At 43.9% G+C, this 21,964-nt stretch overlaps 9 non-coding genes across 9 annotated transcripts; 3 read left to right on the forward strand and 6 right to left on the reverse strand.

Annotated features, from left to right (window-relative positions):
• The first annotated feature begins 951 nt into the window (after nt 1-951).
• trnac-aca (transfer RNA cysteine (anticodon ACA)) lies at nt 952-1,024 on the forward strand. Its single transcript has one exon. It is a non-coding gene; the product is annotated as a tRNA-Cys (tRNA).
• A 1,992-nt stretch (nt 1,025-3,016) lies between these two features.
• trnal-aag (transfer RNA leucine (anticodon AAG)) lies at nt 3,017-3,098 on the forward strand. Its single transcript has one exon. It is a non-coding gene; the product is annotated as a tRNA-Leu (tRNA).
• A 772-nt stretch (nt 3,099-3,870) lies between these two features.
• trnaf-gaa (transfer RNA phenylalanine (anticodon GAA)) lies at nt 3,871-3,943 on the forward strand. Its single transcript has one exon. It is a non-coding gene; the product is annotated as a tRNA-Phe (tRNA).
• Nucleotides 3,944-8,801: 4,858 nt separating this feature from the next.
• trnav-aac (transfer RNA valine (anticodon AAC)) lies at nt 8,802-8,874 on the reverse strand. Its single transcript has one exon. It is a non-coding gene; the product is annotated as a tRNA-Val (tRNA).
• A 422-nt stretch (nt 8,875-9,296) lies between these two features.
• On the reverse strand, nt 9,297-9,368 carry trnae-uuc (transfer RNA glutamic acid (anticodon UUC)). The gene has a single exon. It is a non-coding gene; the product is annotated as a tRNA-Glu (tRNA).
• Nucleotides 9,369-10,651: 1,283 nt separating this feature from the next.
• Nucleotides 10,652-10,724, reverse strand: trnav-cac (transfer RNA valine (anticodon CAC)). The gene has a single exon. It is a non-coding gene; the product is annotated as a tRNA-Val (tRNA).
• Nucleotides 10,725-11,144: 420 nt separating this feature from the next.
• trnae-uuc (transfer RNA glutamic acid (anticodon UUC)) lies at nt 11,145-11,216 on the reverse strand. The gene has a single exon. It is a non-coding gene; the product is annotated as a tRNA-Glu (tRNA).
• Nucleotides 11,217-11,786: 570 nt separating this feature from the next.
• On the reverse strand, nt 11,787-11,860 carry trnan-guu (transfer RNA asparagine (anticodon GUU)). The gene has a single exon. It is a non-coding gene; the product is annotated as a tRNA-Asn (tRNA).
• A 2,290-nt stretch (nt 11,861-14,150) lies between these two features.
• Nucleotides 14,151-14,221, reverse strand: trnag-gcc (transfer RNA glycine (anticodon GCC)). The gene has a single exon. It is a non-coding gene; the product is annotated as a tRNA-Gly (tRNA).
• Between the last annotated feature and the right edge of the window lie 7,743 nt (nt 14,222-21,964).

Here is a 21,964-nt window from a genome sequence, read left to right on the forward strand (position 1 = left end):
CAAGATGAGATGTTGGTGTCACGGTTCAGGCCGGCATTTATTACCCATAACTTATTACCCTTTAGAAGATGGTGGTGAGCTGCCTTCTTGAATTGGTGCATTCGATTGTTATAGGTACACCCATAGTGCTGTTAGTGTTTGGTGGGAGTGGGGGGAGGGCGGCGTTTGCCGTTATCCAAGCACCTTGTCCCAGTGACAGAGAAAGAACAGCGACATTTTTCCAAGGCAGGATTCTGATCGCTTTGGAGAGGATGTTCCCCGTGGTAGCGGTATTGAGTTTGGAAAGTGTTATCTCTGGCGCACTTGGTGAAAGTGCTATCTAAGGCGTACTAATCAGGCAAGTGGGGAATATTCACTCAGACTCCCGACTTCTCCTTGGAAATGGTGGCCAGGTTCGAGGGAGTCAGGATGTGAATCATTCGCTGCAGGATTCCCAGCCTCTTATCAGCTCTGTCACTGCCCAAACTGATAAAATGTGTGTTGATTGAAAAATAGGAGCATTTCCTTCTCTGCGTAGTGTGCAGAGAATTTTCAACACTTTTTTTTCTGAATGCATACTGAGACTCATGTAAAATCTAATGGCATATGCAAGCAAAATATTGTGTTCAAGTAATATTCGATTGCCGACTCTCTGAGGGAGTGGTTAGGTCGTCTTACTGTTTTACTGTCACCTGATAAAGAAGCAGTGCTCCGAAAGCTCGTGATACTAAATAAAACTATGGACATTAACCTGGTGTTGTGAGACTTCTTACCGTCTTTAGCCAGCAGTTTGAATTCCAACAGAGCGGTTTAACACAGCAACTCAGTTCTATACCAATTAGGGATGATTGTAAATGAATAAAGACAATCTCAGTGGTGAAACTTTTGTTTACAAGCACTCGTCTTTGACAAAATTTCGGCCCAATTTCGAAGCATCCGACAATATGTAACAACTGGCATAAGCAGTTATGTGGGCCAGTGGCGCAATGGATAACGCGTCTGACTACAGCTCAGAAGATTCCAGGTTCGACTCCTGGCTGGCTCGAGGTTAAGCTTTCCGTAAAGGCCACAAATTCTACCTTATATTCAGTAAAATAAGTGTTCGATAATTTAGACGTATGCAGATGAGCTTTCATTAACATTGGGAATGGTAAGAAATATAGGAAATTTAAAACAAATGAAATCTAACAGGGAAGCAACATAACAACATCCGGTCGGGTGGGTTCCTGGAGAAAGTAAATGAGGGAAACAGAGAATTCACAGAATGATTCCACCAGAGATGAGGCGATTCCAAGGTTATTTGCACGATTCACATGCGTTGTTGGTGAAAGGGAACCAGAGGCCGTATTGTACATATATTTGAACAGAATCACAGTTATCAGGTTGGTCGGCTGGAAAATTGAACCTTATAAATCGAAACAGTGGAACATAGGAATTCGGAGCCGATGGAGGTAAATTTAGCCCTTTGGTCCGGCTCCACTATTCTATTAGATCATGGTTAACATCTCCTTGATCTGAAATCCACATCCTCACCTGCTCTCCACATCCCTTTAATGTATTTCCTTTATCAAAAATAAATCTCTCCCTTCTTGAAATTATGCAATGATTCAGACTCCACCGCGCTCTGGGGCAGCGAGTTCCACCAATGCACCATCATGTGCGAGAAGTAGTTCCTCCTCATCTCAGTTTTAAATCTACCGGCTGTCAAACTGTACACGTGACCTCTTGTTATAGATTGCCCCATCAGAAGAAAGTTTTGGTCTAGCTTTACTTTATAAACCCATGTAGAATTGTATATGCCTCGATCAGATTCCACCCTCACTTCTAAACTTCAGCAGTTTATGAGACCATTTCACCTCGCTATCAATTCCATGACCCAGCTCAATCCGTGTTGCCATTGGCTGAAAGGGGCAATAATGTTCCATCCAGACAGGGCATATTGAAATAGGAACGTGTCAGAAGTGAAAAAAGATCGAAGATGAAAATAAGAAGCAAAGGGATGTATGTTAAGTCAGTTTGAAAAACAGTGTTCACTGGTTTCCCTGGTAGTCCAGTGTTTTGTGTTCAGCACTCCCTCACTGATGTGTAGTTTCAATTCCCGCCGAAGAAAATAAGATTATTTGATGTCAGCAAACCATTAATAATGATCTGATTTACTCTCTGATCGAAAGCAGATCTAGTAGAATCAGCCGAGTGAGGTTTGCAAGATTCTATCAGAGCTGGAAATTTCACATGTGAAACGGTTCAAGAACAAACACAGAAAGAGAAGGTCAGTGATAGACTGCAAAATGCTAACGATTGAGATGTTGTTGCAAGGTAAAATGGTTTACACACTGAACAATAAAACTTTTCCCTCATTCTGCATTGAAAAGCATTTGGAAATAGTTCTGTCCGGTTTCGAACTGTCAGAAGCGAAAGTGGTTCTCACACTGGAGTGTTCGTGCATGCTTTCATTGGCCAAACACATGGATGGTGCTGAAGCAGAAGGTGTCATGTTGCGGGAGAAAGCTGTTTGTGATGACAGTGGTCTGGTGTGAGAAGTAAAGTAACAACAGCAGCTTGGATAAAGTAAATTCTAAAACACGCTGTAAGCTGCTGGTCTGGTGGTTAGAGTTTGACTTTTCCCTGCTGTTCGGATTACTGATCTGAAATTGAAAATTTATTGCTCCCATCCAAACTGTGAAAATAAATGTGAGTCATTGCCTGGATGAACATATAAAACATAATTTCGCCACGTGTCATTAAGTTCAGATCCTGAGCACATTCAACAGGCGATTCTCTTGTCATTTCTGGCAGGAAATTGGGGAGAGACAAGTTTAAAGATAGTTTAAATGATGCCGGCCCTTCACTGCATGTTACTGTGCGCAGCTCATCGTGTTCCTGATTTGAGATGATTTCTGTTTGTTACTAAGTTCAGACTTACCTGAATCAGTGAAGGAGCAAGCTCAATCCTCCTGATGGTCTTTTCAAACTCCATTGTTTTAATGAATTTCAGTAACATTATCTCAAATGACATTATTGTGATAGCTTTCCACGTGGTAGCGTGGCCGAGCGGTCTAAGGCGCTGGATTAAGGCTCTAGTCTCGTCGGAGGCGTGGGTTCGAATCCCACCGCTGCCAAAGTGGATTTGAGTTTTGGTCTCACAGCTCAGATTGAATGCAGGAATGTGTACTGTGTCGTTTTCGTCAAGAACAACGAACAGAAACATTACCAACTGAACAATTTGCTGGAGTAAAGCAGTGTGTGCAAGTGGCCCCTTTCGAGAGCACACACACAGTGAATTTCTGACTGCCGAGTTAAACACTCTGATGAAGGAGCAGCGCTCCAAAAGCTCGTAATTCAAATTGTTCTGTTTTACTTTAACCTGGTGTTGTGAGAATGCTTTCTGTACCCACTTCCATCCAACACTGGCGTCTCCACATCATGATATAATAACAGGATTACAAACAGTGAGACTGTATTAACTGATCAAGAATTAAGATGATGGACTTGCATTTTTTAACTAAAGCTGTACACTTCCCATCATTCCTCGTTCTAACCAGATATTTACAGAATTAACCCGGACCTTGTGATAACCACCACACTCCAGAAACACGGTGATGACTCAGGGCAAGCAGACCCGGTTTACTGGGGAAACAACTAGACTGGCTCCAGAAGCCTATCTTTTGCCCACAGCAATTGATATTACATTGTCTCTGCTGGTTCCTCCTCTCAAAATGAATAATGATGTTTCCCACTGCATTAAAGTTTTGGAATAACATGTTCGAGAAAAAAAAAACATGACGTTTAAAGCAAATCAGATCAACACCTGAAAATGATGCATAAACGAATGGGCTGAAATCATTGCTCTCTTAGATATTTGGGAGACGGAAGCTTCTACTTTACCAGACAGCCGAAATAGCTCAGTTGGGAGAGCGTTAGACTGAAGATCTAAAGGTCCCTGGTTCAATCCCGGGTTTCGGCAGGATCCCATTGCTGGTTTTCTCTGCAAATTGCATTGCATTTTGTCTCGCACTGTCTTCAAACATCAGTTCATACAAGCTGCAACAGACCAAATACCCATCGCAATTTCCACCCTGCCAGATGTTGTTATATTTCCACCTTGTTGGATTTCGCTTTTTAAAAAACTTCCTCTATTTCTAAACATTCCCAATGTTAATGAAAGGTGATGGAGGTGAAGGTTTATCTTTGTTTCCTTATGCACACATGCCATGTAACGTCCTGAGTTTTTCCAACCTCATCACATTTCAGTGCAGATGTCAGGTCCGCTTTTACATGGCAGTGAAAATACATTTAGTTTCATCCAAAACAATGTATATTTGCATTACCTCTTTCGATTCCTCCAGAAGGAGGTCATTCGGCCCATCGAGTCCGCACCCACAACAATCCCACCCACGCCCTATTCCTCGTAAACCCACATATTTACCTTTCTAATCCCTCTGACACTAGAATCAATTTAGCATGGCCAATCAAACTAAAACACGCATCTTTGAATCGGAAACGGGAACACCCGGAGGAAACCCACGGAGGCACGGGGAGAACGTGCAAACTCTGCACAGACGGTGACCCGAGGACCTGAGTCCCTGGCGCTGTGAGACATCAGTGCTAATCACTGTGCTACCGTGCTGCCCTTTCCACTGCATTCAATGTTACTGCAGTTCACTCCATTCAAAGTTTTAGCATCAATCTGTGATAAACCATCCTGTGGTGATTCTGCTGAATAACATTAAATTAGATTGTGAGGAAGGGTGTCGAAGTTTGCAGGGTGACTTGGACAGGTTGCAGAGCTGGGCCGCGAGGTGGCGGATGGAGTTTAATGCGGAGAAGTGTGAGGTAATCCATTTCGGTAGGAATAACAGATGTGTTGAGTATAGGGCTAACGGGGGGACTTTGAATAGAGTGGAGGAGCAGAGGGATCTAGGTGTATGTGTACATAGATCCCTGAAAGTTGGGAATCAAGTAGATAAGGTTGTTAAGAAGGCGTACGGTGTCTTGGCGTTTATTGGTAGGGGGATTGAATTTAGGAGTCGCAGCGTCATGTTGCAACTGTACACAACTCTGGTGCGGCCGCACTTGGAGTACTGTGTGCAGTTCTGGTCCCCACATTACAGGAAGGATGTGGAGGCTTTGGAGAGGGTGCAGAGGAGGTTTACCAGGATGTTGCCTGGTATGCAGGGGAGGTCCTATGAGGAGAGACGGAGGGATTTGGGGTTGTTTTCACTGGAAAGAAGGCGGCTAAGAGGGGATCTTATAGAAACATATAAGATGATTAGAGGTTTAGATAGGGTGGATGGTGATAGCCTGTTTCCTCGGATGGAGAAAGCTAGCACGAGGGGGCATGGCTTTAAATTAAGGGGGGGTAGTTATAGGACGGATGTCAGGGGCAGGTTCTTTACCCAGAGGGTGGTGAGAGACTGGAATGCCCTGCCTGCTGCAGTTGTAAATGCGCCTAGTTTGGGGGCGTTTAAGAGATTGGTGGATAGGTTTATGGACGAAAAGGGATTGGTTTAGATTAGTGGGTCAATGTTTTTTTTTAAAATAAGACTGGTCGGCGCAACATTGTGGGCCGAAGGGCCTGTTCCGCGCTGTAATGTTCTATGTTCTATGTTCTATCACCGTTAATGGACCATCCAACGTTGGACACCATTGATTTTAAACTTTGCTGCTTTTCTGGGTGAACTCCAGCTCTCCATTCCTCCCGCAATGTCACCGCTCAAACTGAGTCTTTCTCCTTCCCACATTGTTAAACTCACAGTTACTGGTTTCTGAGTGAAAACTGCCTCCACTTCACTGGAGGTGGGAAAGTTTACTATTTCATTTAAGTAAATGTTTTCTTATCATTGAATCAGAGATTTGGACCCAGATCTGCGAGATATTTGTGTCGGTAGAAACAACAAACTTTCCCCCATTAACAGCCAGATTTTAACCCGTATCAGCATTTTGTGTCATCAGCCCTCTCTCTTATTTTCTTTTTTGGTTCTTTACATGTGACTTTTCCAATTCAGACGCAAACAAGGAAATCTGCCGAATATTGATTCTGATAGTTGCAGACCGGGAAGTAACGCAGGATTGTTGTACAGCAATAAATCTACATTCCCTAACCGGGAATCGAACGCGGGCTGCGGCAGCGAGAGCGCTGAATCCTAACCACTAGACCACCAGGGAAGCTGGTATAAGCTCTTTAAAATGTTCATTTATCCATGAATCACCTGCTTTTTATTGTATTTCGGACTTCTTATTCACCAAATGCAAGTTTATCTTTCACATTGTAACGTTTATTTCACACACAAATGACTGTTTCAGCCAATGAAAGCAGTGATTCATGTTAGCTGGAACAGGAAATGGGCAGTGAGGTGAAATAGTCCCGCAAACTGCTTATGCGGCACTTTCAATTTCCAAAACCCACCAACCTCATCACTGTGGCTCCTGTGAAACTTGGAAGGTAAAACACGGCAGGCTTTCATCACGGAGGGTAACGGGGACAAGTCGTTAAGTCATAAGTGTTTGCAGATGGCACAAAGATGGCAGGATTGGCGGATAGCGAGGAGGATTATCAGGTGACACAGCAGGATATAGATAGGCTAGTATATTGGGCAGATAGATGACAGATGGAATTTAATCCTGATAAATGCGAGGTGATGCATTTTGGAAGGAATAATGTAGAGGGGAGTTACATGATAAAGGGTAGACCAATTAAGAGTATAAAAATGCAGAGGGACCTGGGAGTGCAAGTGCACAAGTCTCTGAAGGTGGAAACACAGGTGGAGAAAGTGGCAAAGAAAGCTTACAGAATGCTAACCTTTATAGAAAGGGGTATAGAGTATAAGAGCTGGTGTCTAATGCTACAGTTGTACAGAATGTTGGTTAGACAGCATTTGGAGTACTGTGTCCAGTTCTGGTCACCTTACTACCGGAAGGACGTGGAGACCCTGGAGAGAATGCAGAGGAGGTTTACCAGGATGATGCCTGGTTTGGAAGGACTGAGTTATGAGGAAAGATTGGGTAAACTGGGGCTGTTTTCCTTAGAAAGACGGAGATTAAGGGGGGGGGGGGGCGGGTCTGATAGAGGTGTATAAAATAATGAAGGGTATAGATAGAGTAAACAGAGGCAGGCTTTTTCCTAGATTGGAGACAAATATCACCAGGGGTCGCGAGCTAAGGGTGAGGGGGGAGATGTACAGTTTTGGATATTAGAGGGAGGTTTCTCACACAGAGGGTCGTGGGGATATGGAATGCACTACCAAGTAAGGTGGTGGAGGCAGGCACGCTGGACTTGTTTAAGGTTTACTTAGATAGGAACATGAGTGAAACGCGGATGGAGGGTTACAGGGGACGGTTTTAAATGAGGGTCAGAGCCTCGGGACATTACTGGAAATCTAATGCTACATGTGTTGATGTTTTGTCTCTTTTACTCCGCAGGTGTATCGGCCCACCTTGTTGTCTAACGAGGGGCATGAACACGGTGGGTCGTGTGTGGGCTGCTGTTGGATGTTTCGAGAGTGGCCTAGTACTTCGCGTCGAAGTGTGTGCTTAAAACTGGACCAGCAGATGGGCAACACAACAGCTCAGTGACTATCACTGCTAGCTGTGCAGATACATGGATTTGGGCCAGTGTCTGTGGGAGTTTGCATTCTCCCTGTGCTTGCGTGGGTTTTCTCTGGGTTCTCCAGTTTCCTCCCACACCCCAAAGATGTGCTGTTAGGCTGATTGGAGTAACAAATTGCCCCTAAATAATTCTCCCCTGAATTTGGTTTCCAATGGGGGTACCATAAGCATAGACACGGGTCAAGGGAGGTGTAGGAAAAATGCTTTGTTAAGATGGCGGCGCGGGCTCTGTCACATGTGATGCGATAGAAATCAATCGTCATTAAATAACGCTGCTAACACCAGATAACAGCACAGCCGGGAACAATTGACAGCTATTTTTTATGGGCACCCACGGACCCATTGCCAAGAGGCAACTGTTCGTTGTGAATGCTGATGGTGAGAAAGTAGTGAAATTGCGTCCCTGGGTGGTTCTCGAACCACCAACCTTTGGGCGGTTAATAGCCAAACGCTCTAACCAATTGCGCCACAAAGACTGAGACAGTTTTTGCTAAAGTCGTGGGTCAATGACCACAATTCTATTTCTGGCATCCTATTCCAGAACTGCAGCATGACAGCACTGTTTACAACTCTATACAAGTCTCTTTAGTTCCGTTGATCCCGCAGCACTGCTGTAGTGTGTTGGTTATTCCCTTTCTCCTATGAACGGGCAGGTAAAATAAATCCACGTCTCTTACCACAGGGAGAAATTCAACGGGAGGCAAAGGGACTGATCACCATTTTTATTATGGGATTGAAACATTCAGGCACATAAATTCGGTCCGTTACAGGAAAGTTCAGTAGATCCGCACTGAGTCTCGATTCCCTCATCTGTCTGAGCGGTTTTTCCTGTTTCTTAGTGATGAAAAACGATTTTAAAAAAATTCTTCTGTGAAATGTGTGCCATTTCCCCTAGTACACTTACAATATCACTTGTATCTGTCTTTTTGAGCGCACACTACTATCAGATATTTCAGATGGTGATTAACCATATTAATCTGCACCTATAAACCCATTAAATTCTGTTGTAGACTGAACGAGATGCGGATAAATGCTCGGTGTCAAAATCGAACTTCCCTGTCTTTTCGTCAAAATAACGTGTTTATAATTTCACAGAAAGTATTTGAGGGTGATATCAGATCAACGATAACGTGTTTAACATCGAACTTCGGTTCATGTTGAGCAACAAACTGAAATCAAACAATTTTCTCTTCCACCACACGAGAAAATTTATTGACTGTTTCTGCCCGGTTTCGAACCAGGGACCTTTCGCGTGTTAGGCGAACGTGATAACCACTACACTACAGAAACAGCTGACAATGTAACATAGCGAATCTGCCTGTCTGCAATGTTCAACTAGGCTGTGTTGCTGCAGGTTCCGATGGTGAGACTGAGAGCCCATGTCACTGAATTCAGGAAGATAACCGTTACTTTCAATCTGATTGTACAACTTATCCCCAACATCAACATTTAAAAGCGTTCGTCTGGCAAATATCTAAGGGGGCAATGATTTCTGCCCATGCATTAATGCATCTTTTTCATCTTTCTTCCAATAAACATCCGCATTTTGTATCATCAGCGCTTCGTAACCTGTCGCTCCCTTTTTTCTTTGTCCTTTAAATGTTACATTTCCAATTCAGATACTAAAGAGGAAATCTCCCTGATACTGATTCCGCCAGAACTGGTGCAGACCGGGAAGTAACGCAGGATTGTTGTACAGCAATAAATCTACATTCCCTAACCGGGAATCGAACCCGGGCCGCGGCAGTGAAAGCACCGAATCCTAACCACTAGACCACCAGGGAAACTGGTAAATGCTCTATAAAATATTAATTTATCCATGAACCACCTGCCTTTTGTTTTGTTTCTGTCTTTTTATTCACCAAATACAAGTTTCTCCTTCACATTGTCATGTTTATATCACACACAAGTGATATAAACTTGTGGCCACAGTGCAGAATCCAAACCACTGATCCAACAGGGAAGCTGGCAGTGACTTTCCCAATCAGCGGATCATCGTCATTTTAGCCTTTCTCTTCGTTCTCTTCCGTCACACAATAGGCAGGTTTCTCATTAAGAAAAACCGCACTCTGCTTATTTCCACACTTGACACCTGTCATCGAGCCCATGGTGGTGAAAACGATGGCGTTGCACCATTGGAACACCCGGGTTCCGCCATCACCAGCTCAGTGTTACCTTGTTACTCCGGGACCCGGCAGTCAGAGTGTTCTCCCACCCCCAGTAAGTCCCCAGAGTTCAGAAGCTGAGACATCTTCTTCAGAGCCTTCAGTGTATACTCGATGGAGACGAATATCACGCGAAGGCCACCTCCACGCCCCCACTACTTCCCTTCAAAAAACAGAGCAACAGGAAATTAAGAAACGACGAGCTTAAGGACAGTTTAAATGATGGTGTCCCTTCAGTGCAGCTCATTGTGTTTCTAAAGTGAGGTGATTTCTGTTTGTTACACAGTTCCGGCTGACCTGATTCAGAGAAGGATCAGGCTCAATCCTCCCGATGGCCTTTCCCAACTCCATTTCTTTAAACGAATTTCAGTAACATTTCCATTAAATAATATGATTCTGACGCGTGTCAATGTGGTTGTATGGCCGAGCGGTCTAAGGCTCCAGTCTCCGTGGAGGAGTGGGTTCGAATCCCAACGCGAGCGAAATGGATTTAAATTTTGATACTTACTGCTGTTGTATGATTGAATGCAGGAGTGTGTGTAGTGTCGTTTTCGTCATGTGATTCTTCTGTGAAATGTGCGCCTTTTCCTCTAGTTCACTTACAGTATTACTTGTATCTGACTGTTTGAGCACACACTACTATCAGAAATTTCTGATGGTGAATAACCATATTCGTCTGCACCTATAAACCCATTAAATTCTGTTGGAGACTGAACGAGATGCGAATAAATGCTCGGTGTCAAAATCGAACTTCCCCGTCAGTGCACCTTATTTCACAGAAAGTATTTCAGGATGAAATCAGAGAAATGATAACATGTCTTTAACACTGAGTTTCGGATAATGTGCAGCAACAAACTGAAACCAAATAATTTCCCTTCCCCGCCATAAGCAAGCTTAATGATTGTTTCTGCCCGGTTTTAAACCGGGGACCTTTCGCGTGTGAGGCGAACGTGATAACCACTACGCTACAGAAACAACTGCAAAACTAACGGAGCAAATCAGCCTGTCTGCAATGTTCAACTAGGCTGTGTTGCTGCAGGTTCCGATGGTTAGACTGAGAGCCCATGTCACTGAATTCAGGAAGATAACCGTTACTTTCAATCTGATTGTACAACTTATCCCCAACATCAACATTTAAAAGCGTTCGTCTCGCAAATATCTAAGGGATCAATGATTTTTACCCATTCATTAATGCATCATTTTCATCTTTCTTCGAATAATCTCAGCATTTGTATCATCAGCTCTTTGTAACCTGTCGCTCCTTTTTTTCTTTGTTCTTTAAATCTGACATTTCCAATTCAGATACTAAAGAGGAAATCTCTCTGATGCTGATTCCGACAGAACTGGTACAGACTGGGAAGTAACGCAGGATTGTTGTACAGCAAAAAATCTACATTCCCTAACCGGGAATCGAACCCGGGCCGCGGCGGTGAAAACGCCGAATCCTAACCACTGGACCAACAGGGAAGCTGACTAATTTTAACATATTAATTTATCCATGCGCCACCTGCCTTTTGTTTTATTTCTACACGGGGACACAATCTCAGGATAAGGAGCTGATGATTTCGGACTGAGATGTGGAGAAATTGCTTCACTCAAAGGCTCGTGAATCTTGGGAATTCTCTACTCCAGAGGGTTCTGATGTTCCATCATTGAACACATTTCAGTTTGGGTTTGACAGATTTATGATCTATCCAGGAATGAATGGAAGCAGGAATATGGAATTGGAACAAATGCTCAGCCACAAGCTCATTTTTCAATTTTTTTACATGTTTAAAGGTATAATGGAAGCATTTATATATATAATGATATATATATGTAATGGTGTACAGATATATATATGTGTATATGTATATATAATGTTATATGTTATATGTAATATGTTTGAAGTCAATCGTCATTAAATAATGTTGGTAATACCAGATAACAGTACAGCCGGAAACAATTCACAGCTATTTTTTATTGGCACCCACGGACCCATTGCCAACAGGCAACTGTTTACCCGTGAATGCTGATGGTGAGGAAATAGTAAAATTCCGTCCCTGGGTGGTCTCGAACCACCAACCTTTCGGTTAACAGCCGAACGCGCTGACCAATTGCGCCACAGAGACTGAGACAACCGCTAAATATATTCTAAACCAGTTTGGGACCAATGATCACGCAATCTGAAGTTTAATTTTTTTATTCATGCACTGGGCTTTGCTTCTATCAGGGCTACAATTAACCTTGTCTCATTTATGACTGTTCATGGCAGTGTTCACTACAATCACACATTTGGTGCAGTCTTGTACAGTAATGCACTAGGCCATGTCTCTTTATATACTGCGTTTGACTCATTTGAATCATTATTGCAATAGACTTTGCAACTGTGTACACTACATTACATGCCGCTTCATTTATTAATACATATAGACATGCCATGATAAATGCTACAAGTCATCGTCTCTGGACTATTATTACTTAGTCAAGAGTTCACTTACGTTACATTAGGCTCCATCTCAGATATTATTGTGCTCGGCTCTATGTCATGCACTACTGAACACACCCGTGTATCACTAATAAAGCAGACACTTTCTCACTAATTGTTTTTCTATCAAATGTGTCTAATAGATGGAATCGAACAAAGAGCGAGTGAGAAGAATAGATGGATATTAACTAAAAAGTGCAATATAATTGTGTGGATGAAATTGTGTTATAGATCAGAGTGAGTTAGGGCTCGAATTGTGCTGAAGTTAAAAATTATAACAAGGAACTATATTTACATATACACAGAACATATTATAGAGGCAGGGTTCGGCTGGATTTCTGAACGGACTAAGGAAAAAAATGAGGGCCGAGGAATGGAAAATCCAGCGAAAAAGAGACATGTGTCCAATTATGAGGAAATATTATTTGATAATGTCTGGATGATAAAATGGACAAATCTTTAAATCACTAAAATGTAAGGTTATGCAATAATTAGCTGGTAATCGACATCTTCACTAGCCGGAAGGTAAATATGAAGGCAAGTATTAAATTCATTATCCTTCGGCCAGATTTCCCTGTGAATCTTACTGACAGAGATATTAATGCCATTGCTTTACTGATTGTTCCCTTTCCATGGAAACAGGGAAATAAATTGTCCTCAAATATCTCCTCAAACCTGCTGCACTAACCTTGTGATAGAAATGATACATCACCGCCATCTGCTGGCGGACCACAGAGACTGCAGGCGCTGTGCTTGTGAGTCTGCGAACCGGTAACTGAAATATAAATATTGAACGATATTGTCCGAGATTGGAGCTTATAGAAGGATCTCGGCTGACGTATTCGCCCTTTTTATAACCAGGCACCGCAGATAAATCGTGTTCTTCATTTCCCATTGGGAGATAATGTCTGGAGATTGAAGTTGGGATGATTTGAAACTTCAAATTGTACATTCGATGCAGTTATCAGACGTTAATCAAATTCAGAATCTTAGTGGGTAAACATTGCTGCCCTCTGTAATTCGTTTATCAGACATTTTCACGGTTTAGTCTTAAAAAAGGCACAAAGAATCAGACATTTACAGGGACACACGCACACACACACACACACACACACACACACACACACACTCTCTCACACACACACACACACACACACACACACACAGGTATTGGAGCCCACAGAGATACAAGGGGGCATACACAGATTCAGGGACACATATAGATGCAGGGGCACACTAGATTCAGATACACCAAGATTCAGGCGCAGACATTTTGAGATCCTCGTAACTCGAAAGATACAAGGGCACACACAGAATCAGAGGTATATACAATGTCTCCGCTTGTACACTGCCAAATTCTCTCTCGTAGTTCCAGACTTTTCAATGAGTTGAAGCAGGCAACTGTTTACCCGTGAATGCTGATAGTGAGAAAAATAGCAAAATTCCGTCCCTGGGTGGTCTCGAACCACCAACCTTTCGGTTAAACAGCCGAACGCGCTGACCAATTGCGCCACAGAGACTGAGACACAGCAGTTAAATATATTCTAAACTAGTGTGTCAATGACCACAATTCTATTTCTGAAAACCTGTTCTAGAACTGCAACATGACCGCACTGTTTACAATTCTATACAAGTCTCTTTAGTTCTCTTGATCCTGCAGTACTGCTGTCGAGTGTTTCTCCTGTGAACGGGCAGGTAAAATACATCCATGTCTCTTATCACAGGCAGGAAGGGAACTAACCACCAGTAGCCCAAATTTCCAATACTTTCCACTCAATCATCATTAACACCATTCACAACTGCACCACCTTCCGAATATTGTGATCCATTTCCCTCAGGATTTACTTCCAGGAATTAATATTTCCATTGCTTTCCCCCAATTTTGGCAGCAGATTCGCTTCAATATACAGAGTGAACGGAGAAAGAAGACGCTTTGCATTGGCCGGGAATCGAACCCGGGCCTCCCGCGTGGCAGGCGAGAATTCTCCCACTGAACCACCAATGCTGCGCTTGCTACTACTACCCCCACATGCTCTCTCTTCACACTCAGCAGCATTGTAGTTTTCTTACTTTGTCCTCTCATTTCCCAAATGCCCACAAATGCTCTCACTCAAATCTCACACGCAACATCGCACAAGCCTCTCATGCTGTTCAACACCTTCCTTTCATTCACAACCGCATCTCAAACTTTCACCCTTCCTCCAAAACACAAACACTCTGCAACAGTCCCCTTCTCACACAGCCTCATTCTCCCAAATATGCCTCTGCTTTCTCCACATCAGTCCAAACACGCTCAAAACGTGTTCAAATCATTTGCACACTGCCTCTTACACTCAACTCATATCACGACAATACACATCATGCCATTCTGCAAATGCTTTAAGTTGCTTCATTTCTTCAAAGCTGGTACCCAGTGCGACACCAGGCCAAACTTCCACTTTCAAGACTTGATGGCACCTGTATAGGGTTACAAGTTAGCTCGGAATGAGTTAAAAAAATAGGGCTGAGGAGAGCTAGTAGGGGGCATGAGAAGTCCTTGGCAAGTCGGATAAAGGAAAACCGCAAAGCTTTTTACTCTTACGTTAAAAAATGCATTAAATCTTCATATATCGAGGCCAGTCTGCGACATCTGAAAGCAATGAATCCTAACCACGAGACCACCAGGATCCCATCTGCCTGATTCTCCCAGGTACTGATTACAGGAATGTGCACAGCGCCAATTGTCCGCACTCACACACTCCTTCCTGTCTGTTAAGGTTTGAAATTGTTTATATTTTTCACATTGGCTTCCAGTGTGATGAAAGCAGAGCTGTGATAAGCTGATGTTGTTCAGTGGATTTACTGCAGTAAAGTTTATGTCAGTTCGATGCAAACATTGGTGTTTGAATGTGGTCAGTTACAGTGAAATTTAATGCAGTGGAAAGTAGCCTACTCGCTTTTACAGGAGGAACCAGCAAGGGAAATATAAATATGAATAATTGTGCAACGGGACTGATATTTCTCTCTGTTCAAATTGGCACAAGTATAGATTCACGATTTTCAGCTTGTGCCCATGTGTTGGGTTCCGTGGTGTAATGGTGAGCACTGTGGACTCTGAATCCAGCGATCTGAGTTCAAATCTCGGTAGAACCTTGTTTTAATTTGCAAATACAGATGATGGGTTGACTGTCGAGCATTTGGTTTAAGTTTATCACCAAGTCCGAATCGAGAGGAGAATTTGCCAACCCGATCAACTGCTGTTACTCAATTCAAGGGCAATGCGGGATGATAGGAAATGAATAAAGACAATCTGAACAATGGACCTTTTCCTCACAAGTTAACGCAAACTTTTTGACAATGTTTCTGCCTGAAACTTTCGAAACGTCGAGCTAATATGTAACAACCATCCCACTTTCCCATGTGGGCCAGTGGCGCAATGGATAACGCGTCTGGCTACAGATCAGAAGTTTCTAGGTTCGACTCCTGGTTGGCTCAGTACAAACCTTTAAAAGGTGGTCTTAAATTCCTTGTTACTTTCGATGAAAAAGGTATTTAATAGCTTTATCCTTATTCAGACAAATGCTGGCAAGCATATTTTCAGCTTGTCTGGAGAAAGTAATGTTAAGAAATTGCTAATGAACAGTAACCGACTATTTTAAGTTATTTATTTCGAAAAAAAATCATTTAATAAGATTAGGATATTAAATAAATGCTAACCTCAAATACATTTTGGGCAAAATTCAACATGTCTTAGAGAATTTACACAATTTTGTGAAATTTTTCATAATATTCAGCATTTCTGACTTTGGAGAAAGCATTTCAAGCTGAGTTCAGTGCAAAGATAATATGACTGTAAAAGCGAGATTCTGACAATATTCAGCACCAAACTGAAATCATACAGACTTCCCTCACCCGAGCATGTTTCAGATGTTGATTAACTATGTTAGTCAGCACCTAAACCGATTAAATTGTCTTGTAGACTTGATGATTGCTGATATGTGCAGGAGTCAAAATAGGGAAGTTTCTTTCCTGGCAATGCATCAAACAATTTATCATTTCTTATTTGACACAAAGCATTTGAGGCCGAGGCCACAGCGAAGATACGATTGGTTTCACATCGACATTCAGGTAATGTTCAGCAACAAAATGCTCCGGCCGATGAAGGCATGCTTTAAGGTGCGAGGGGCAAGGTTTAAAGTGGATGGACATGCAGGATTTTTCGCATAGAGAGTAGTGGGTTCCTGGAACTCGCTGCTGGGGAGAGATAGTAGAAACGGATGCTGTTGTGACTTTTAAGTCAGCTGACGAGTACATGAATCGGATGGGAATAGAGGGATATGGTCTCGGAAGGATAGGGGGTTATAGTTAAGTCGGGCAGCATGGTCAGTGAAGGTTTGAAGGGCCGAAGGGCATGTCCCTGTGCTGTAATTTTCTTTGTTCTTTGTACTGCCTTTTTTCTTTACCCAAAACTGAGCTTCAGACTCTGTAGCTCTATATTTACATAAGAACATAAGTAATAGGAGCAGGAGTAGGCCATCTAGCCCTTCGAGCCTGCCCCGCCATTCAATAAGATCATGGCTGATCTGTCGTGTCTCAGTTCCACATTCCCGCCCTCTCCCCATAACCCTTAATCCCCTCGCTTATCAAAAACCCATCAACCCGTGTCTTAAAAATATTTAGCGAGGCAGCCTCCACCACTTCAACGGGCAGAGAATTCCAGAGATTCACCACCCTTTGAGTGAAGAAGTTCTTCCTCAATTCCGTTCTAAACCGCCCCCCCCCCACTTTATCTTGAGGCTGTGCCCCCTAGTCCTACTGTCCTTTCTGAGTGGGAAGAGTCTCTCCACCTCTATCCTATCCATCGCATTCATCATCTTATACGTCTCAATGAGATCTCCCCTCATTCTTCTAAACTCTAACGAGTACAAGCCTAGTTTATTCAGCCTCTCCTCATAGCTCAACCCCCTCAACTCCGGCATCGGCCTAGTAAACCTCCTCTGCACTCCCTCCAAGGCCAAAATATCCTTGCGTAAGTGCGGCGACCAAAACTGCACACAGTACTCCAGCTGCGGCCTCACCAATGCCCTATACAGTTGCAGCAAGACCTCCCTACTTTTATATTCAATCCCCCTCGCTATATTTAACGACTCCGTCTCTGACATCTTCTCCAGTCACACAACCCTGTGAGATGTCTGTGCTGATCTTATTGTGGCATCATGAGCGTTCCACATACAACATGACTTGTATCTATAAATTCTCATCTTGAACATTTCAATTGAAATTTCAAGGCAAGCAGAGCTTTTTGAGCAGAATGGTTCAGATTCCCACCATCTTTAATGCGAACAAGTTGTTTCTGATTTCACTACAGAGGTTGTTTATTAAACAATGACTGAACACAGGGGGTGAATGTGAGAAGCTGAAGTTTCCAGTTGAAGAGGTGCCCAGTGTCTCTGAGCAGCTGAACTGGGGAAGCCTTTGGGCAGAAACTGCGCTGCTGCTATTTCCCTTCCTGACCACCGGGGGTCGCTGTAACACGCCCGGGTGCTGCTCCGCCCAGTGTCACCTCTTGCCCACTCCGGCCCGGCCGCTGCTCGTTGGCGGAACATCCGGGTCCTGTAGAGAGGCGGAGCCAGCCGCGATATTGCAGTGACATCACCATCAGCCCCTCCCCCCGTCGAGGGAAAAGCGACGGTTCAGAAATGTGGAAAGTGAGAGAAATTCCCACCCGGAAATCCCGCCCGGAGCGGAATTAAAATTAAATAAAAAACATATTTTTATAAAGAGGCAGGTGGCGGAACCGCGCATGTGCTGTAGTATTTTCCCAGAGCGCACCGCGCGGGTGTGATTGAAAAATAGTCGCAATTAAAAAAAAGAAACGATTTTCCCGAATGGAGAAGGAACCGAAAGTCTGACGGGTGAGGATGTGAATAATAATCATCAAGATTCAAAATATTAAAAGATTCCAAGGTAACTGTCTGGGCGCATGTGCAGGAGGGGAATTCCCCCAGAGTGCCGCGCGCGAGATGCCGTCTCCCCTGGCAACGCAAGATGGACGCCGGTCGTCTCCCCTCGCAACGCAAGATGGCCGCCGGCCGTCTCCCCTGGCAACGAAAGATGGCCGCTGGCCGTCTCCCCTGGCAACGTAAGATGGCCGCTGGCGCAGATGAGTGTGGCGCAGGCGCAGTGAGGTCTGCCTGCAGCCCATTGTCCAGATTGCCCCCCAGTGGATGTGGTGGGGATGGTGCAGCAGATGGAGCAACAATCCCAGTTTCAATGGGGGGAGAGAAGCTGCAATGCTGCTCCCTGTTGTTCACTCCTCTCCCCAGTCTCAGCATTGCAGAGTGTTTAAACAAGAGGGTGCATTGTCACAGCAATACCTAGACCTGCAGTTTAAGTTTATTTATCAGTGTCACTAATAAGTCAGCATACATTAACACTGCAATGTTGCCACATTGCTGTTCGGAAACACTGACGGAGAATTTAGCATGGCCAATGCATCGGACTTTTGGACTGCTGGAGGAAACCCATGCAGACATGAAGAGAATGTGCAAACTCCACACAGACAGTGACACAAGCCGGGAATCGAATTTGGGGCCCTAGCGCTGAGAGGCAGCAATGCTAACCACCGTGCCACTGTGTTGCAACACTCTCCCCCAGATATCAAACCACCCCGCACCTCCACCGCCATTAAAATCATAAAATCCGGACAGTGCATCAAGTCTATGTCAACAGAGCATTTTACCCTATTCCCGTAACCCCACAATACTCTCTAATCCCCCCAACCTTCACATCTTTGGACATGAAGGGAGAATTTAGCATGGTCAATCCACCTAACCTGCCCATCTTTCAGACCCCACAGATATTCTGGTCACCCTATTATAGAAATGATATTACTAAACTAGAAAGATTGCAAAAAAGATTTACTAGGATGCTACTGGGACTTGATGGATTGAGTTATCAGGAGAAGCTGGATAGACTGTGACTTTTTTCACAGGAGCGTAGGAGGCTGAGGGGTGATCTTATAGAGTTCTGTAAAATAACGAGGGGCACAGATCAGCGAGATAGTCAGTATCTTTTCCCAAAGTTAGGGGAGTCTAAAACTAGAGGGCCTACGTTTAAGATGGGAGGGGAAAGATACAAAAGTATCCAGAGGAGCATTTTTTTTTCACACAGAGGGTGGTGAGTGTCTGGAACAAGCTGCCAGATGCAGTCATAGAGATGGGTACAATTTTGTCTTTTAAAATGCATTTAGACAGTTACATGGGTGTGATGGGTATAGAGGGATATGGGCCAAATACAGGCAATTGGGATTAGCTTAGGGGTTTTTAAAAAGGGCAGCATGGAGCAGTTGGGCTGAAGGGCCTATTTCCATGCTGTAAACCTCTATGACTCTATATGGGAGGAACATGAAAACCCCACACAGACAATGACCCGAGGCTGGAATTGAACACGGGTCCTTGGCACTAGGAGGCTGCAGTGCTAACCACTGTGCTAATGTGCTGCCACTCAGGCAAGTGTATTTGGAGGGAGCACAGGACAGGTGGGGGGTTGGGGGGGGGTGGTGATGATTTCTAGCTCACTTTGATGAGGGGAGGGCTGGAAATCAGTAAAAAAAATCAGCTTCGCATCAACATTTTCCGTCATTCCTGCTCTTGTTACTAATTAAAAACCAGCTCACTCCTCCATTCTGCCCATCAATAGGGCTAACAGAAAGCAGGGGAAAGGTTGTGGCACAGAAAGAGGCCATCCAGCCCATCATATCTTCACCAGCTTGGGAAATAAAGACTAGCCCTTCACTATAACCCCAGTTTCCAGCGATCCAGCCCCTAGCTCCCCTTTCTACAGGTTCCATCATTTCAGCCATAGATCTGTGTGCGAGGCAAGTGAGCCGAGAGATTTCTGAACCATCAGTTTAGGCAGCAAATTCCAGACACCCACCATCCCTTGAATGAGAACCCTTTGCCTAATGCCCCCTCTAATCCTTCCACCAATCACTTTATATCTGTGCAGCCCCCACTAACCCCCCTCCTACCTCCCCCATCCCCACCCACCCACAATAAGTTACCTCTCTCTGCTCAGGGGAAACAGGCCTTTTCTATCCGCCCTGTCTTGGCTCCCTCATAATTTTGGACACCTCAGTTCGATCTCCCTCAGCCTCCTCTGCTCTGAGGAAAACAAACCTTGCCAATCCAGTCTTTCCTCATCACCACAATTCTCCAGCCCTGGCAACACTTTTGTAAATCCAAATGGTTATCCAATCTGACTAAACTGTCTATTTAACATTGTCCCCTCGCCAACTGTGAACAACCACCAGATACTGGCACCACTGTGGCACACTGGTTTGCACTGCTGCCTCAAAGTGACTTGTTTCAATTCTGGCCTCGTGTGACTGTGTGGAGTTTGCATGTTCTCCCCATGTCTGCGTGGGTTTCCTCTGGGTGCTCCGGTTTCCTCCCACTGTTTAAAGATGTGTGGGATAGGTTGATTGGTCATGCTTTAGTGACAGGGGGAGTTGCAGGGTAAATGTGTGGGATACGGGGACAGGGCATGATGGGATTGTGGTTAGTGCAGACTTGATGGACCGAATGACCTCCCCCTGTACTGTAGGGATTTTACACACAAATGAGAAACAGAGACTTTGCAAATGTTGGGGTAATTATTCAGAAATCAATGGGATATTTGTTGACAAATCCGGTAAATCTCAATGATGGTCATTGTCCAAGTCTACATCAAAACAATGGTGCAGTCCAAGGTTAAAAGTCATTTATCCTGAAAGTGGACATTGTCACTGACTCCCAATATAACCGAGAGATGTAAACTCACACCACACCCTGATGTGGCGAAGGGGACCCCTCTCAGTTATTACAATCTGTGCCTTGTGTCAGTAATCTCTGCCCTAAACCTCTCTCAGTTATTACAATCTGGGCCTTGTATCAGAAATCGCTGCCCTAAATCTAACTCAGTTATTACAATCTGGGCCTTGTGTCAGTAATCTCTGCCTAAAAAAACCCTCTCAGTTATTACAATCTGGGCCTTGTGTCAGTAATCTCTGTCCTGAACCTCCCAGAGGGATTACAATCTGGGCCTTGTATCAGTAAACTCTGCCCTAAACCTCTCAGTTATTACAATCTGGGCCTTGTATCAGTAAACTCTGCTCTAAAATTCTCTCAGTTATTACAATCTGGGCCTTGTATCAGTAATCTCTGCCCTAAACCTCTCTCAATTCTTACAATCTGGGCCTTGTATCTGTAATCTCTGCCCTTAACCTCTCTTAGTTATTGCAGTCTGAGCCTAGTATCTGTAATCTCTGCCCTAAACCTCTCTCAGTTATTACAATCTAGACCTTAAGCAGAGGACACAGAGATTTAATATAATTGACAACAGTATTGAAGGGGGTGATAAGATTTTTTTTACACAATAATATGATCTGGAATGCACAACCCGATAGGTACTAGAAGCAGGTTTCATAGTAACTTTAAAAGGAAATTGGATCTAATACTGTGTGCACTAACATACTGCAATGTGACTCTTATTATGTGAACAAACACTGTTTATGTTACACTCAGAGTCAGTCAGTGTTTGCTGGGTTTTCTCTGTGCTCCATCTCCACTCTGATTGGACTGGAGCCTGTGTGTGTCATTGTTACACTGAGACTCTTATTATTGGACAAGCAGCAAGTCATCGTCACAATACAGGACTGATCGACGGCGGTATCGACCAATGGAAAGAGGGGGTGGTGCGTTCGGTCCTCCAACCAATAGAAGCGGAC

The sequence above is a fragment of the Carcharhinus amblyrhynchos genome, unplaced genomic scaffold, assembly GCF_965287045.1.
Source record: "Carcharhinus amblyrhynchos unplaced genomic scaffold, sCarAmb.v2.hapA scaffold_38, whole genome shotgun sequence".
NCBI lineage: Eukaryota > Metazoa > Chordata > Chondrichthyes > Carcharhiniformes > Carcharhinidae > Carcharhinus > Carcharhinus amblyrhynchos.